This window comes from Protopterus annectens, chromosome 7.part0, assembly GCF_019279795.1.
Source record: "Protopterus annectens isolate FY-2018-M chromosome 7.part0, PAN1.0, whole genome shotgun sequence".
Taxonomy (NCBI): domain Eukaryota; kingdom Metazoa; phylum Chordata; order Ceratodontiformes; family Protopteridae; genus Protopterus; species Protopterus annectens.
In genome coordinates, this window is record NC_056739.1 from 451,695,492 (window position 1) to 451,709,994 (window position 14,503).

Below are 14,503 nucleotides of genomic sequence, written 5' to 3' on the forward strand. Positions count from 1 at the left end.
AGGAGAAACAGTTGTTCTGATGAAGATTTTCAAAAGCGCTTAACAACTGTGTCTTATTAATAAAAGTATTTGTTGGACGTTTGCTGTTTCTCCTGGAGTTTGTTCTTCAACTTTGTTCTAAGTTTTGAATTTGGTGGTTTCTGTGTTCTAGTCAGTTAGCAAAGTCTGGATAGAGGCCTGCTGTATCCAGGCATGGTTGTTTTCCTTGTTGAGTTTCCTGTGTTTCTGGCAGCCATCTTATGCTTGTAGGGGCTTGTCTTCTCTGTTAGTGACAATAACAGGGCTGCCTGATCTTCTGTAGCACGACAGATTGGTTGAAAGTACAGGGGGCTAGCAGGATTAGGTAGTAATTCAAGCTTCTAGATTCTTCCATCTTTTCTGGTATCTAAACCCTGTGTTTGCAAGGTGTTGCGCGTGTCGCGCACTGCCGCTGCACTGTTTTAACACATCGTGAGGTATCTCTGTTGCATTTTTCCCTTACCAGCACTCCTGTGTAACTGACGCTCTCCCTTGCAACTACTGTGTTGATTTTATCCAGCCCTACTCACATCTATAGGTACTCTGTTCTGATAATACCCACTCTACCATCTGTGACCTTTCTTCCACATATTCTGACAACCATGGACGGACAATTTTCGGTGTTTTTTCCTGTTAGTCTTGTTGATATGGGCATCCTGAGACAGTGTAGCAGCTGCCTCATGTGCATGGACAACCCTCTTCTACCCCCTTAGGAACACAGTATGTGAGAGATGCAGTTACATTAAGAACCTAGAATCCTTGCTGTCTCAATCATAAGCCAGTACATCTGCCACTGAGAATGTCTGCACAAACACCACCCACACCTCTACAGTACATTCCTACACATGCAGAGGTTCTCAACAAAAACATACATAAACAAAAGAGACCTCCAAGCCAAAAGCACACACACACATCACAGCCTACTGCGCCAAGCACCACACACAGTACACATGCCTGTGTCTGACAGCCTCTAAGGCCCACCCACAAGCCCAACATACTAGTCATAGGAGACTCTATAGTGAAACACACAGATGTGTCCCTGACCAGGCCAGACCAGGAGAAAGTCACAGTAAGTTGCTTGTCAGGTGCTAGAATTTGCCATGTCACTCACGCACTTGGGTCTCGTCTCTCAACAACAGGTACTGTTATGACTCTGTCATAGTCCATGTTTTTTTCTTTCCAACATCTTTATTAAATTTCCACATGTGACAAAGGCAATCTTACATTTATATAAATGAAAAACATACAAAATGAAATCACTTTAGTTGTAAACACTTTATATCACAGACACCATTGAAACAACTGTAGTTGTAAACATTACTAATCACTTATAAACATTTTAGTCATTGTCAGTTAAGTATTGTATAGCTCATAGGTTCATAGGTTGGTACTAGGCTATCGGCCCTAGGGCTATACAAGCCTAGCCATAACAATTCCATGGCTATTTCTTCCCTAGACCCCTGTCTAGCAGGGCAACTGACGTGATCCCAGGGGTAAATTTCGTATCTCCCATCCAGTCGTCAAGGTTCCTTTTGAAGAGGGCCAAGGAGGCGCTCTGCTTGACATGTATGGGCAGTCTATTCCAGAGTAGGGGGAGTCTCTGGGTCAGGAACCTATCCCTCCAGCATGTTTTGTTCATTGTGATGTCAAGGTTTAGGTCCCTGGAGCATGTGGCTGTGATGGATTGGGTTAAGTGTAGCATGTCCAACAGCTCAGGGTTTGACATGGCCTTGTATGTTAAGCAGAGATCGCCTCTGAGTAGACAGTATGCGACAGAGTATAGCTGGACTAGTCAGTCAGCATAGGGCATCTGCTTTAGGCCTTTGATTCTGTTAGTGAGGTGTTTCTGTGGCCTTTCCAGTTGCAGATGTCTTGTGAGGTACATACCAAATGGGGTGTTGTACTCTATGATGGGTGTAATGAGGGATAAGTACAGTAGGACAATGACCTCCTTTTTTTCTGGATGAAAATCCCTTAGTGATGAGGTGTGCCACATAGAAGGATTTCCTGACTTGTGGCGATGTGGTTATCGAAAGTGAGACCACTGTCCACATGTGTTCCTAAGTCTATTATCACACTTTCAGTGTTTAGTGTACTGCCACCTATGTGCTAATTCATGGGTACATGTTTTTTTCCAAAGGGGATAACTATACATTTCTTGGCATTGAGCTTGAGCCCATGGCTCCAGCACCAAGCATCTGTTTCTGTAAGGCCCTTTTGTAGAATATCCACATCATTTGGGGATTCATTAATGGCTCCCAGTTTTCAGTCGTCTGCGAACTTTGTTAGCCAGAGTCCCTTAGTGTTGGCCTGTCCTTCAGAGAAGTAGATGCCAAACAAGAGCGGTCCCAGGACTGAACCCTGAGGTACTCCACTTGTCTGGAGCTTGATTTGGAGTTGGCTCCTTTTACAGTGTGGGTTCTGTCAGTAAGCCAGTTGGCAACCCATCGAGTGACGTATGGATTTATGCCCAGCTTAATAAGTTTATCTATGATTCCAGAGTGGGGATGGCATTGAAGGCCTTGGCGAGGTCCAGATAGGCAGTGTGGACCGCCTTACCCTCGTCCATGGCTCTGGAGACTGATTTGAAGAAGTCAGTCAGGTTCAGGAGACATGATCGGCCTTCACAAACCCAAACTGGGTGGGGTCCAGTGTTTGAAGGTTGCCAATGTCTTTGTTTATAAGTTCCATGATAATACGTTCCATGGCCTTGCAGACCAGGCTTGTCAGACTGATGGGACGGTAGTTCCCAGGATCCAAGGTGGATCCCCCCTTGGGGAGTGGGATAACTGTAGCTGTGTGCCACTCAGTGGGCACAAAGCCTGAGGTGAGGCTATGATTAAACATGACACTTAGGTGAGGTGCCAGTTCATTTTGTAAGTCATGTTCTACACAGCCTGGGATGTCGTCTGGTCCCATGGATGCTGTATTCTTAGCTTTGGAGAGTGTGGTTTTTATCTGTGTGGCCGTGATTACCAGAATTTGGCAATCTTTCGGTATTGATATGGGCCCTTTAGGGGGTGAGAGGGGGGTGAAGTTGGCACTGAATCAATCTGCCAGGATATTGGCAATGTCCTTGGGATCAGTATATTTAATGTCATTCTGTTGTAGCTCAGAGCAGATCTGAGCATTGTCATTTAGATTCTTGACATAGCTATAGAATGCCTTGTGGTTGTCTTTGGAATCTTTGGCAATTTTATTTTCGTAACTAGCTTTGGAGGATTTTATGATGGATCTCAGCTTCTTACTGAGGCTGGTAAGGGAGTGTTTTGCATCCTGGGATTTTCCTCTTTTCTGCAACAGTTTCTTCTTTCTGTTGTATAGTTTGTTTATGACAGGGGACCACCAAATTGGCTTCCTTTTTTTGGAGGAGAGCGTCTTGGTTCTTTTTGGGATGGCACGATTCATGCACGAGTGGATGTGCTCGTACAGTGCTTTAGTGTAGGATTCAGAAGTCGAACTTTCAGTTCCTGTCTGCATGGGTGTCATGAAGTTGGCCATGGAGAAGTTTTTTACGGATGTTTTCTTACTGGGGGATGGGGGTGGGATGTGGATGTCAGTCAGACCTAACCAACAAGGGGGTGACCACTGGTGTGGAGCATCGATTTTCCATGTTGGTAATGACCAGGACCAGGATATTGGAGCCCCTGGTGGGACTATGGATTTAGTTTATCCAGGGTGTTGGAATTTATGAATTCCAAGAACCGTTGGGCAAAGGTGTTGGTACACGAGTAGTTTTCCCAGTTAATGGCAGCGTAGTTGAAATCACCCAGTATTAGGATGTTTGGTTGTATCTTAATATTTTCCAGTATGTTTAGAAAAGTATAGTGAGAATCCTGGGGCATGGTTGGAGATCTGTAGCAAGCTACAATTTGGATTGCAGTCTTACCTAGTGTTAGTTGCACCTGGAGAATTTCGGATGCATTGTGTTGGGCAGCTAGCCTGGAAGTGTAAATATCCTTGGTGAATATGGACACTCCTCCACCTTTAGTGTTTCTGTCCTGGTTTGGTGGCCAGAAAGTGTGGTAAGAGTTTTAGCTTGGTATTGCACGGGTGCTCTCTGGAGCCTTGAACTAGGTCTCAGTTACTACACAGATATCAATGTTCTCCATTTTTAGGAGTGCCTCGAGAAAGTGCATTTTGAGGTTTAGACTTCTAGCGTTGAGTAGCATTACCTTCAGATTTTGCATACTTGCACCTGTTATGGTGGTGGTTTTGTCTTTTGCGCCTTGCTAAAAAAAGGCACTATAGGGGTGGCAAGAGCCTTAGCCAGTAACCTGAATCCCAGGAGCGACAGGTGCAGACCATCTCTGGCAAAGCATCGTGGTTTGTTGATCATGTTGTCCCAGGCAGAAAGATACTGGATCCCCTTTGAATGACACCAGAAGTTTAGCCAGTTGTTTAAGTCAGTCATTTTGTCCTTATACTGTGGTATCATTCTGGGCAAAGGCAGGATGCTACTCAGGGCTAGGGTCATACCTGCCTGGGTCACATGATCCGAGAGCTCTTCTATATCTCTTTTCATGTAGTCCAGGGAGGTACGTCTCAAGTCATTCACTCCAACATGGACAATGACAGAATCATATTTGTACTTGTTGTGGAGTGACTTGAGTGCATGTGTTATGTGGCAGATCCTGGCACCCGACAGGCAGCTGATTGTAATTTTCTCCTTGTTGAGTCTGGTGAGTGGGACATCAGTGTGCCTGACTCTATGACTAAAGTGTTGGGTACGTTGTCTTGCCTTAGGGGCTGTTGTTGAGTGGCACACTGGTGTTGTGAGCTATGTGATAATTTGGTTGTGATTGGTGTTTGTTTCAGCTTCAGAGGCCCTTGTTGCTTGGGCTGGATAATGTTAAGGGCCTCTGCATATGTAGGTTTAGTGTTGCTATGTGTGGGTGTTGGTGGTGAGGGTTTTGAAGGGCTATGTGTTGCTTGAGGTGTAGTGCGGGTTTTAACCTTCTCCTCTTGATTGTCTAGCACAATCTAGAGGAGAAGTTAAAGCTCCTTTCACATAGCCCTTCAAAACCCTCTTGATTGTCTAGCACAATCTTGACTCTCTCCAGCCAAGATTGTGCTAGACAATCAAGAGGGTTTTGAAGGGCTATGTGTTGCTTGAGGTGTAGTGCGGGTTTTAACCTTCTCCTCTTGATTGTCTAGCACAATCTTGGCTGGAGAGAGCTTTGCTTCCAGTTTGGCTATGTAAGTGCATCTCTCGCAGGGTGTAGTGTTGGGTGGTAGGAGGAGAGGGTTGTCTGTATACATGAGGCAATTGCTGCATTGCCCCAGTATGCCCAGATTCACCAGGTGGACAGGAGAACTCACCCGGAAGCTGACCCTTGGACATGCCTGGTTAGGTGCTTTTTTTTCCCTTACCTTGGCAGGGTACTTTGCAGTTATAGGCTGTTTAGTGCATACAATTAATTTATCCTTATTAACAAGGAGAGTTGAGTGCTTGTATCAGTTTAAGGCTTCATAGTGCTTTCCAGCAGGTTTTAGAGCAAGTGCTAGTCACAGGGACTCCAACCAGAAAGAGTCAGGAATCAATGCGCTCTGCTCCTACTCACCAGCATCAGAACATCAGATTCCAAGCTGTCATTTATAAAGCAGTTATTAAGCTTTCTGGTGATCAGCAGTCTCCAGGAAATAATGTAACTGCACTCCTTCTCTCACCAGGAGAAAACAGAAGCACTTAATCCCAAGATGATTACTAGAGGCAGAATGTGGGCTCTCCAATAACTGGTGGCCTTGCAATAGATGCTTAAAGGTAAGATGAAAAAATGGTTTATCCTAAACACTGCAGTGTGCACTAGAGGAATTGGATGTGAAAGTAGATAACTTAAGCTTTACCTGTCTGAAAAGTTAAGTTTTAGTGGAGAGTCACTATATTTAAAACAGCAAGATAGATTGAAAGGGGGTGGTCACTTTTGTATTCTGGTACTATGGAATACAGTAGGATGGCCAATAAATTTAAATAGCTGAAGGGGAGTGATTTCACAAAATGATAATTTTGTGCTTGCTTACACAAGCCAGTAAAAGCAGAGAGGAAATTAGACATATGGTCAAATTAACATAAGGGCAGGCAACTAGAAAGACAGTGATGTTTAAGAACACAACAGTAACTGGGTGGGAACAATTATTTCTGCCTGACTCATAAGAGACAGAGCTGTGGTCTCTTTTCAAGTTTTAATATGCAGTTAAAAGCAGAATACAAGTAAAACACAAGGTAAAGAAAACAATTCACAGTATTCAAAATAGAAAAAGGCAATAAAATAATACAAAATACAACAAATAAAAAGCAAACTAACATTTCCCTCACAGCAAAGTGTAGCAGAGTCTGGGTGAGCCTTTCTAGTAAAGCTCTGAAATGTTTTATTTTGCCGCTTAAATAGAAGGTTTAGTTCCTAGCTCCACCCCCTCAGTCAAATCCTGCTGCTTAAACCTCATTCCTGCTCTGCATATACTTTTTCCACAATTCCCATTTTTTTATGTAGTTTGCTCCTTCCTTTTTATAAAGATCCCAATTCCAGTTGTTTTATCTACATTACTATATGCAGTACTTCTAGTAAAGTTGGTCTAGACTTTGATTTCCATTTTCTAGTAGTTGTTTTTTTGGCAGCCACCACAATTAGACTCAACAAGGCTTTGCTATGTCTAGGCAATTCTGATTTTGTAGCATAACTCAAAAAAATAATCTCCCAGTCAGTCCAATCTGCTCCCTAACATCTCTGACAGAGTGGCCCGCAGGGAATCCCAAACGTCTGTCAGCTCATCACACCTCCTAAAAATATGTTCCCAGCTACCTTTTTCTTGCCCATCACACCTCCAGCATTTGCTATCCACCTGAGGAAAAATTTGTTGGAGTCTACTTAGGGTATAAAAATACCTATGTAAACATTTCCAGGTAAAGATCCTAAATCTTCTAGACTTCGTTACATATTTGAGAGATATACATATATCCCCACATTTTCTCTCTGTGGATTTCTTATCCAGTCTCTCTTCCCAATCCTTTCTAAGCTCCTCTGATTGATTCTTGTAATTATAATGCAGCATTTTATATGCTTTACTAATTATTCCTTTTTTAATGGCAGCTTCTGTTCTACATTACTGTATCTGGCATGGCTTAGTGGTAAATCACTTTGTCTATGGTGTGCAGGGTCCCGGGTTCGAGCCTTGCAGTGGCTGTTAATTCACAGGGGGCCAAGGAAGTAAATAGTGTGGGAAGAAATAGCCAGGGAATTGTTATGTCTAGGCTTGTATAGGCCCTAGGGCCGATAGCCTAGTACCAACCTATGAACATTATGTTAAAAACCCTACCAGTGCTGGTCTTTCATTTAGGAGCCCCCATTTCTTTCCCTTTGCCTATACTCTGATGTCAATCCTTGATAAGGAAGGCAGTCTCTAACCTGCAGTCCAAATACATTTTTGGCCTCTTCCCATTCTATTACCTTTCCCTTTCTAGTTATTTGTTCCCAATTCCTTGGTTCCTTTGCCAATATTCTCCAATAAATTCCAGCCCCCTCTTGCCTATTATTTGTATCCCTGACCACAGTCAACACTATCGGCAAAAATCTCTTTTCTCCATTCTCGTACTGGTTTGGTTCTCAGAAAACTCCCTGCTATTTTATGAATATAATACTCTGTATGGTTTTGGTTGTTCTCCTTAAGAGTCTGCATCCAAAATCCTAATCTCTATTTATTTCATGAGCTTCCTCCCTGTGTCATCATCATCATCCATTTCCACCTTGAAGTATAGTTTTCTTCCTCCGCTGTGTATAAGAGCCTTAACTGTGTTGCTCTAAAATACCCCCTCAAATTAGGTAATCCTAGTCCACCTTGTTCTGTTGGTGGAATCAGTTTATCCCACTTGACCCTTGCTTTCTTCCCTTCCCAGATAAAATCCTTCAACTCTTTTGTAATTGCTGTCCACAATTTCTCTTTCGGTTGATAAAAGTATTGCTGACCTGTGTATAAGACTAAAGGGACTAAAAACAGTTTAATGGCTTGTATCTTGGTATCTAAGATAGTACCTCAGAAAGGGAAAAAACAGCGCGCACTCACTTTTAAAGTCCAAAGTTAAATATAAAGCAATCCAACATATAAACGCTTTACAAACACTGTTTTTCCCTATTACAGCCTTCCTCAGATGCAGACTTTACAACATCACCTAACTTTTATCCTCCTTCCAATTAATCAGTTACTGAACAAACCAATGAAAATGCTGCATCAGTGACCAACATGAGTTGAGGTTAAGAACCCTGTTAAAAACATTGCTAAAATCCTTTTAGTAAAACTGCACATTTAAAACATCTTAAATTATCTAAAATATACCCTAAAAACTTTTATTAAAAACTTCTGCTAAAAAAACTAAGAAAAAGTACAATAAGTGCCATATTAATAAATATTCACATTGTTTTTAAAAAGCAAACATACAGAAATGTTAAAAATGCTGTGAATGATAGTACGAGGGCTCCATCTTGTGGTTCAAAGTCAGTAATACACCCAGGAATTACAGAACACATTTTCATTTAGAATTCTTCACAACTTAGCAGCTCTCATTTTTAATAATGGGGCAATGGAAATACTGTCATTCAGACCTGGTGGTGTTGTTTGTGGCTTGCAATGTTATTTGCCACCATAATTCTTTATATTCCACTTTTTATTCCCACAGTCCTCCTCTTAATTCTTTTTTCACCTGCTGTAACACATAAAATGCATGCTAGTGTGTTTGTACAAAGCATTTGTTTCCTTCTTTGTTTGTATGTCATAATTGTGCTCATAGATCCTTTTCCTTACTTTGTGTTCTGTCTTACCTACGTAGAAGGAACCACATTCCTCACAAGTTGCACAATAAACCAGTCCTACTGTGTCATAGTTGGAAAATTCCTTCCCCCATATCCACCTATTTCTACTGGCTATAAACAGTCCTTATTTAACACACAATTACATTGTGAACAATGTCAACACTTATAGGTCCCTTTCCTTCTTTTGTCTGTATTGTGCTTGTACTCATTTTCCAGGAGAAATTTCAGATTCTGAGAGTTTCTGTACACTATTTTCAACCCCTCCTTGGGAACTTCACCTAAATCAGTAAAACCCAAAATACCTTTCTCATTCTGTCTTTATAATCTTCTTGGCCAAACTAGTACTGACTGGCATAATACTCCACCACTAAAGCCTTTCCAAATTCATCCTGTTGGTCTTTTTTCAAAGCTCCCTTATTTATTAATGTCTCTCCTAAAATGAGTTTAAACCTTTCCTTCCTTCCTTCCTTCCTTCGTATACTTCTTCTCTAACTTCAAATATCAGCTCTTTGGGGTAACCGCTCTCCTTAAACAACTTTTCCAAAGTCTTACTTTCATCCTTAGTCGTCTTCAGCTGACACCATTCTATTTGCACGCACATACTGCCCTTTTATAATATTTCTCTTGTAATGTGGTGGGTGTGCGCTATCAAAGTCTAGGAAGGAATTAGAAAATGTACTTTTTCTATAAGGTTTCGAGTTAAATTTCCATTCACTCTTGTATATTTCCACATCCAGGTACTATAGTCTCTCATGTGAATAGTTGTGTGAAACATAAAAACGTGGCTTCGCAAGGGATGGCTTGCACCTGTCACCCCTGGGATTCCGGATATTGGCAAAGGCTCTTGCCACCCCCATAGTGCCTTTTTTAGGCAAGGCTCAAATTCTAAATCTACCACCCTAGAACACAAAAAAGGAAAAAAACTAAGGGTAATGCTGCTCAATGCCAGAAGTCTAAATCTCAAAATGCACGCACTCGAGGCCCTTCTCAGTATGGAGAACATCGATGTCTGTGCTGTGACAGAAACCTGGTTCAAGGCTCCTGAGAGCACCCCAGCGCTATCAGGTTTTACCTCATATCATGCGTTCCGGCCCCAAAATCCGGACAATACCAAGAAAGGACGGGGGGTATCCATATTCATCAAGGACACCCACACCTCAAGACTGGTGGCAACGCACGATGCATCGGAGACCATCCAGGTGCAATTAACCATAGGCAAGACTGCTCTGCAAATTGTAGCATGTTACAGGCCACCCTCACAAACTCAGGAAACTCACATGACCTTACTGAAAACACTAGAGGGGATAAATGTATCACCAAACACCATCATACTAGGTGACTTCAATTACCCTAATATAGACTGGGAACACTACTCAAGCCCAAACACCCTAGCCCAAAAGTTCCTGGAATTCATAAACTCAAATGCCATGGAACAACTAGTCACCATCCCCACAAGAGGAGATAACATACTTGATCTCATCATCATGAACATGGGAGCACAATGTTCAACACCGGAAGTATACCCCTCACTGGTGAGATCAGATCACAAACTAATCTCGCTGGAGGTCCTCATCCCACCCCCACCTGAAATAAAAAGACCACAGGAAAGAACTTCTCCAAAGGCGGCTTCACTCTTCTAAAGACTAGTGTGGGCTCCCTTCAGGCCCCGAGCGCGGAAAACAATACTCAAGCCGCTGAATCACTTACAAACGCCTTCTACCAGCACCTGCAGGACTGCATGGATAAGGCAATCCCAAGCAAAACAAAGACTCTTTGTACCAAAGGCAAGCGTCCAGTCTGGTGAACCCCAGCCATAAACAAACTCTACAACAAAAGGAGGAAGCTACTACAAGATAGAGCAAAATCCTTAAAAGGTAAGACACCCTTGATCACTATAAGTAAAAACTAAGAGCTCTCATAAAATCATCCAAAGCAAATTTCGAGAAAAATAGCTAAAGACTCAAAAGACAATCATAAGGCCTTCTTTAGCTATGTTAGAAACCTAGGAGGAAACTCCCAGATATGCTCAGAACTAGTTCAAAATGATGTGAAGATTACTGATCCTACAGACATTGCCAACATACTGGCTGACAGGTTCAGTGCAAACTTCTCCCCTCCCCAAAAGGAGAGATATCTATACCAAATGAGTGCAGCCCCCAAACATCTCCAGCGCCCAAGTGAGAACTGCTCTCTCCAAAGCAAAAACACAGCATCCATGGGACCCGATGGTGTCCCCGGCTGTGTGCTCCACGAACTCAATGAGGAATTAAACCCACAGCTAGGACAGCTGTTTAATCAAAGTCTTACCTCTGGATACATACCCAGGAGTGGCGCACTGCAACTGTGGTCCCAATTCACAAAGGCGGTGCCTCCACAGACCCTGGAAATTACCGCCCATTAGCTTGACAAGCCTTATCTGCAAAGCCATGGAGAGGATCATAATGGACCTCACAAATAAAGACATAGGAATTTGCAGACTTTGGATCCAACCCAGTTTGGCTTTGTCAAAGGCAGATCATGCCTTTTAAACTTGGTTGACTTTTTGAAACAGTCACCAAAGCCATTGATGAGGGAAAGGCAGTCCATACAGCCTACCTCGATCTGGCTAAGGCCTTCGATACAATACCCCACTCGGGTATCATTGAAAAACTCATCAGCTTAAATGTTAACCCATACATCACAAGATGGGTTGCAAACTGGCTGAGTGACAGAACCCACAGGGTCAGAGTTGCTGGCGCCATGTCAGACTCAAAGCCTGTCACAAGTGGTGTCCCACAGGGCTCAGTCCTGGGCCCACTCTTGTTTGGCATCTACTTTTCCAAGTACAAGCAAACACAGGAGGGTTATGGCTGACAAAGTTTGCAGATGACTGCAAACTGGGCCATAGTAGAAAACACATCTGACACAGATATCCTTCAGAAGGGTCTCACAGAAGCGGATAACTGGTGCCAGAGCCACGGCCTAAAGTTAAATGCCAAAAAAATGCATAGTCATACCCTTCGGGAAAAACAAGGTTACCCCTAGCTACCAAATAGGTGGCAATCCACTGAGCACAGAAGAAGTTATCAGGGACCTGGGGACCCAGGTTGATAGTAGTCTGTCATTCGACACCCATGTAGCTAAAGTAGTTAGGAAGTCCTTCTACATTGCCCACCTTATCATGAAGGGATTCTCATCTAGATCAAGGGAGGTCATAGTCTCCCTTTACTCATCACTCATCAGACCAATGATTGAGTACAATGCCCCATTCGGAATGTATCTGACCCGACACTTGCAGCAGCTGGAGAGGCCACAAAGTTCCTCACCAAAAGGATAAAGGGTCTCAAAATCTGTCCTATGCTGCCCGACTGAAAGAACTCCAGCTCTATTCAGTCGCCACCGCTTGCTCAGAGGTGACCTTTGCCTAACATACAAGGCCATGTCAAACCCAGATTTGATGAATATGCTTCACCTAAAAAATCTAGATCCATCAGAGCCACAAGGGCGGGAGACTTAAACCTCGACACGGCTATTAATAGGACGTGCTGGAGAGATAGATTCATCACCCAAAGACTCCCTATGCTGTGGAACAAAATCCCGGTACATGTGAGGCAGAGCACCTCGCTGGCCTTGTTCAAGAGAAATCTTGACCAATGGATGGGAGATCGCAGATATACCCCAGGAATTAACTCAGTGTCACTGCTCGACAGAGGCACAGCAAAATAATGGGTATAGTTCCCCATACTAAAGGGGTGGCGTAAGCCACAAAACAATGGGCTAGGCTTATAAATGCCCTCGGGCAGATAGCCTAGTATGAACCTATGAACCTATGAATATACACAATAAATTCCTGTAACCTTTCTATGGTACCCGTCCATAGGATACATATATCATCCAAAAATCTCCTATAGAGGGTCCAGTACCTGGAGTATACAGACCGGAAAATACATTTCTCTTCCCATTTTGCTAAAATGAGATTTGCATAGGTGCGGGCACATGCTGCCCCCATCGCCACTCCTTGTTTTAGTTGGTAAAATTCACCCTTAAAAAATATTAAATTATTTTTTAAAACCAGATCCATAAGGTTTAAACATACCAGTTTTTCATTCTGGGTTAATTCCCCATTTTCAGATATTATTTCTTCTAACATATGCAACCCCTCACCATGTGGTATACTGGAAAATAAATCAACCACATCAATGGTTACAAAGACAACATTGTCACTATACAACTCATCTTTTATTTCCCTTAAAACATCCCAAAAATCCCTCAAGATTACCTTCCTTTTTAGCCATAGTTTCTTAAGTTTAATGTCTGTATATTTTGCTAGGGCAAGGTTTTTGACCCCTCTGCAGAAACTATATAAGCCTTAAAGGTGGATCTCTTTCATTTTTATGGGTCTTTGGGATCCCAAATATAGAGGGTATTCTCGTTTTTTCTACCTTCAAGTAACTATGTGTTCTTTGGTCTAGTAACCCTTCATGTAGCACGTCCTCCAACACCATATCCACCTTCTTATATGCAATGTTTATTTCATTTTACTATACACGTGTATTTGTTGGTATCCATTGATATGTCATTCATATTTCCTTCATAAGTTATCACATCCATAATCACAATACCCCCTCCCTTGTCAGGTTTCATTACCCTGATTTCACTATTCTCCCTAAGCTCAGTTAGAACATTTTTTTTCGTTTGAACTCAAGTTTGCCCTGTATTTGATCTTAGAATATTCTCTTCTAATTTCCTTTTCTACAAACTGTTCAAAATTTTTGAGCTGTGGGTGTAAGGGTGGGTTGTAAGCACTTTATTCTTTACCACTATGTCTTGGGTCCTGCTCTGCTGGGGTAACAATAAATGGTACTTGCGTATTATCGCAGCCACACATTGTCAGCATTCACTGCATTCTCGTCAACATTCCATTATCACTGTAATTTCATGCTGCCGAGAATGCCGTGAATGATGAGAATGTGTGGTTGTTTTAAAATGTAAATCTATTTTGTTAAAATTTTTTTAAGCAATTAAAGAAAGCATGATGTTAATCAAGTCTTCTGCTTATATTTTAAAATCAGATATTATTGCAACTACAATAAAAACATAAGCAGAAGACTTACTTTTTCGAGAAAGTATTACCGCAACCACGCTTTATTGGTTGTCTCTTTTGCAACCACACGTAATTACGCTTACTCAGTTGATTTTGAATGGTTCATTTTTAAAGTAGAAATTGGTTTGACCTTTATTAAGCAAGTTTGTGTCTGCTAAGGAAATGATTTTGGATTTTCAGAAAAGGATAAGGGCTTTTAAGAAATGGCACAGAAAATTAACATTCTGTAAATATTTCATTGATTAACACATATTAAGAAAACAATTTATAACGGTTTGTAATACCAAACAGAAATTATTCTTCTGACATAAAAAGGTTTTCATTCTTCTACCATTTATATCTTATCTTTGCTTGGTTATATTTAAAAAAACAAAACAAAAAAACAAAAAAAAAACAGTATTGTTTTAAATGTGGTGCCCAATAATAATGTAGACAAGCTTAAAGTGACCAGTACTACCTATTATAACCACGCATTCACAGTATTCTTGGCAGCATGGTATTCCATTGTCACTGAAATAACGTGCTGCCAAAGATGCTGAGAATATGTGGTTGCGATAATAAGCAAGTACCCAATAAACCAACGTTAATTTTCCTTGTGAAT

General features: G+C 41.9%; 1 protein-coding gene across 1 annotated transcript in view; it reads left to right on the top strand.

The window, feature by feature from the left end:
- Positions 1 to 14,503, top strand: part of NEURL4 (neuralized E3 ubiquitin protein ligase 4) — a 1,403,612-nt gene that overhangs the window by 1,151,520 nt on the left and 237,589 nt on the right. The window lies entirely within an intron of this gene.